Raw genomic sequence first — 5,022 nt, 5'->3', positions numbered from 1 at the left:
CACCTCAGGTTACCATGAACCAGACCAGACTTTTCTATGATGTGAATCCCTCAACATTCCTCTTCCTGCATTGGTTCTCCCTGATCTAGAGCCTCATATTTATATATGGCCATTATCTGTGCTGCAGCCTTCCTTTCTGCTATATTTTCTATCAGGCTTTGCACAGACCTAACTAAGGGAATAAGACAAGGCAGGAGCAGACACAACATTAAAATCAGTATGACTCCGCCTACCAATGCCTTAAGCCCTCCAAACTGCTCATACCAGTTACCAAACCAACTACTTGGATTGTACCCTTTCCATACCTGAGTAGGCACATGCACTAGTTTAACCATATGGCTAGTAAGCTCAGCTATTGCTTGTCCTTCGTCATCTATTTGAAGACAGCAATTGCTCAGGTTAAACTTCCCACATACACCTCCCTCTACTGCCAATAGGTAATCCAAGGCTAATCTATTTTGGTACACTGCTGTCCTCATCCTGGTATTATGTTTCGCTAGAAGATTGAGCGCTTGTGAGGTCTCATTAGTAATTATCTCAACCACCGCCTGTAACCTTATAATGCGGTTGAGCATATAAATTGGGGTTCTATATCCGAAGGTACCATCCTCTGCCCACGTGGCTGGCCCATAATAATCTATAATACGCTGGGGAGGCCATTCATCATCTTCCCAGGCGCCTATCTCTATGGGTCCCCTTTTCTTCCTATGATTCACATCATACACTTTAACACCCAAAGTCTCTCCTGTTTCAATAGGTAACAAGAAGAAGGATGGTTTGAGCATACCTAACACACATGCCCCTTCCCAGTCCTGTGGCAACTCCGAATAGGCCTTCTTACCACAGATCCAGTACAAATTTGCTGGGGCTTTCCAACTAGATGTGATAGATAAATCAAACCATACGTCCTTTAAATTGGCATATCTTGCAAACGGGTTAGATGGTTCTGAGACATTTGAAGCCGACCACCAAGTTGTATTCTTTGTATCATCATCATAAGCTTTTTGCCCTAGACAAGTTAACTCTCCTACAGAAGTATTAAACATCATTCCTTTCCTTGCTATGCAAACATAACCTATGAAGGAGGTCTTTAATCTCCACTCAGATTTATCTCTAACACTCATCTGATAATCGGCTTGTGAGGATATTAATTGTTCAACTGCCTCAGAACCGGACATTACCTCCTTTGCTTCCCAAGGCCATTGGTCTCCCATGTTAGTACCTCCACACACATAGCAGTTGGTTACATTAAGACTACCGGCAATACTTTCAGCTAAATCTATGAACAGGTTTTTAGCGTTATGAGGGATCTTATTATCTATACTCATCTCTTCATAAAACGAATGGAATACCTGATGAGTTTGGGAGGTTACCGTATCGGTCTCTATCCCTATAAACAATACTGTCCCAGGGTCTAAACCCGTCCCGTATATTTGAAACCCAAATAAGTTACCATATCTATCTAAGAATTGGTCAGGATTGCTTATAAGAATATGGACTGGATTGCATTCCATAGACTTACAGTATGGATTGGTAGGCAACTTAGTCAAAATCATGTCCTTGTCTGCTGTCTGTCCCCAAGTTGCCCACCCCACACAAGACCAATATGGGCAAAAATTATAATCCCTATTTGGGCATCTAGGACTCACATACTTATTTTTACTACTGGGACATATATATTTATCATTCGACCCATACGTTCTCTCCCATCTAAGATCCCCACATACATTCCACGGCTTTCTACCACTTGATATTGCTTTACATGCATCAAATAGCAGAACACCCAAAGAATGTACGGATTCTAACACCGTTTTATTTATTAGGGTCCCCTGAGGATCTCCATTCCTGAGAGTCAACCAAATTGTACGGGGTTGATACTCTGGATTGAAGCACTTAGGTTCTCCTATCCCTAAAAGGGCATACACTATACTCTACATTTAAGTATCTACACCTGGACACATCACCTTTACATTCATATTGCGAATGCCAAATTAGGGTCTGGGAAATATGGTTACCTGTTCTTGTAGTCTTAATGCATACCTCACAGCTAGGAGTGTCGGTACCTCTACCTTCCTGAATATAAAAATACATATAAATAAACATTATCACAAATACATCTTTCGTCGGCTGCATCCTCAGTCTTCGTCCGTGCGATGGCACCTCAGCTTCCAGGTTGTAAGGGCTGCAGGGAATGGAGTTCTGCTCGTCTTCACAGGGGTCCCTTCGAGACTTTCCTGGCTTTTTAATTACACGTTGGTGAGCAGACAGGCTTTATTATGGGCGTCTAAATACTCACTTACCAATCTCTGAAACAATAAAATTTGTAATCCACAAGTTTCCTCGTCACTCCGACTGAGTCGTGCGCTTTAACCGGATCTTGCAGGGATTCTCTGGATCTGATGTAGCTTGCCAAGAATCTACCGCTGCTGGTTTAACCCTGGAGTGATGAATCCACAGAGTCACTTCAGCCACTTTTATCGCTTTAGGGGTAGACAAAAGAACAACATAAGGACCTCTCCACTTGGGCCCTAACGGTACATTATTCCACTCTTTAATCCACTCTTTAATCCACACTTGGTCTCCTGGGTGGTAACTATGAACAGGGGGATAAATATTCACAGGTAATCTATCTTGTACCCATTTCTGTACCTGATCAGGTAGACCTAATGCTGGGGCACTCATCAAAGCCCTCTTCACATCTTCAAATGCCGTTTGCTGTTCTTGAGTCCATAGGAAGGGGTCTTGTTCTGTACCCTTGATAGCTGTATACAGAGGTTTTTCCAATATCGCATAACTGGGAATCCATATCCTACAGAAGCCTGCTGCCCCCAAGAACTCTCACACTTGTCTTCTATTCTTGGGTGTTGGTATTTGGCACACAGCTTCTTTTCTCTCTGGCCCCATTATTCTTTGACCTTCAGAGATATGGAATCCCAGATATTTGACAGTTGGCAGACACAACTGAGCCTTCTTCCTAGACACCTTGTATCCTGCCTTCCCGAGAATGTGTAGTAGATCGTGTGTTGCTTGCTGACATACTTCTCTTGTAACTGCTGCTATCAACAAGTCGTCTACATATTGTAATAATACACACTCTACTGGGATGGACTTGAAATCCAGTAGATCTTGACTCAGAGCTGAACCAAATAGGGTCAGTGAGTTTTTAACCCCTTAAGGACCAAACTTCTGGAATAAAAGGGAATCATGACATGTCACACACGTCATGTGTCCTTAAGGGGTTAAACCCTTGGGGCAGTCTTGTCCAAGTCATCTGGCGTTTCGAGCCCGTTACAGCATTTTCCCATTGGAAAGCGAAGATACATTGGCTTTCTGCGGCAATTCGAAGGCAAAAGAAGGCCTTTGAGGTCTAAGACTGTAAAATAGGTAGCCCCGCCCAGAATTAAAGCAAGCAGGTTATACGGATTGGGCACAACTGGGTGTATACTAACAACCGCATCATTGACTGCTCTCAAGTCCTGCACAGGACGATACTCATCTGTACCGGGCTTTTGAACAGGCAGCAATGGGGTGTTCCAGGGGGAAGTACAGAATTTTAGGATACCATACCGTATGAACTTATCCAGATAAGATTGAATATTTTTCTTAGCCTTCTGCGGGATGTGATATTGCCGTAGGCTCACTGGATAAACCCCAAGCTTTAGTTCAATTTGAATGGGTGGAATATTGCGGGCCAGTCCTGGTGGGTTGTTCTCTGCCCAAACTCCTGGTATGTTGAATAAGGATTCATCACTCTTAGGGTTTTGGCTAGTCAACGCTGTATAAAGTCGCCACTCTTCTTCCTTTGGTACGGATAATGCCATAATACCTGAAGGTCCATTAAACTTTAAGGATGTTGTTCCGTTTGGTAGGAACGTAATCTGCGCTTGTAATTTGGATAGCATATCACGTCCCAGCAATTGGACTGGACATTCAGGCATGTAAAGGAATTGATGTTTTACTACATGGCCTCCCAATGTACAGAGTCGACTTTTAAGAACCGGTTTTGCAGCACTCCTTCCAGTTGCTCCTATTACGGTAATAGTTCTTCCAGATGGAGGAGCAACTAGGTCAGTCACCACCGAATGTTCAGCACCAGTGTCGATCATGAATGCACTCCTTTTTTCCCCTATTGATACATCGACCATAGGCTCCGCTCGACCAAGGGGGATGGAGCCCGGTCGGTATCAATAGCTCTCCATGACTGTGTCAGCCAATCCTACAAAGTCCCTATCTTCTCTATCGCGGGACCTTTGCGCTGCGGGATAGTATCTATCTTCTCTTACACTTCCTCTGTTATTACTATTACTCTCTCCGGGACCTCCTCTCCCTCTCGCTCTGCCTCTAAAGTTTCCATAACCTGCCCTGGGTGGGTCTCTCTCATATTGCTCTCTTTTTGGACACTCGCTTCTCCAATGCCCTTCTTCTCTACAATACGCGCACTGATTCCTACTCAGGGGTTCCCTATTCCACCTACTATCGCCTCTATCTGGGCCCCGTCTATCTACGCCTGCGATCGCTACCGCTAGCATATCCGCCTTTTTACGCATCTTGCGCTCTTCCTCTTTCTTACTTTCTGATTCCCTATTCATGTACACCTTAGTTGCTACCTCCATTAGTTGGGTGATGGACATTCCTGCAAACCCTTCTAACTTCTGTAGCTTGCGCTTAAAATCTCCGTAAGCTTGGCTGACAAAGACAGAGTTTACCATTCGGGAATTCTCAGTGTCTTCCGGATTAAAGGGGGTATACAAGCGGTATGCCTCCAATAATCGGTCATAAAAGACACTAGGCACTTCATCACTTTTCTGAATCACCTCAACCGTCTTCGACATATTTATGGCTTTCTTCCCTCCGGCTTTCATGCCAGCAATTATAGCGTCTCTATAGGCTTTTAGTTGAACCATATCTGCGCCATTAACATCCCATTCAGGATCAGCATTAGGATAATGAGTTGCGGCCCATGCTCCTGGATTTGCTTGGTTTAAAGTACGGGCTTCTTCCTCCAGTGCTTTAATAGCCGCT

The sequence above is a fragment of the Pelobates fuscus genome, chromosome 1 (genome assembly GCF_036172605.1).
Source record: "Pelobates fuscus isolate aPelFus1 chromosome 1, aPelFus1.pri, whole genome shotgun sequence".
Classification (NCBI taxonomy): Eukaryota; Metazoa; Chordata; class Amphibia; order Anura; family Pelobatidae; genus Pelobates; species Pelobates fuscus.
This window is presented reverse-complemented; position numbering follows the sequence as displayed.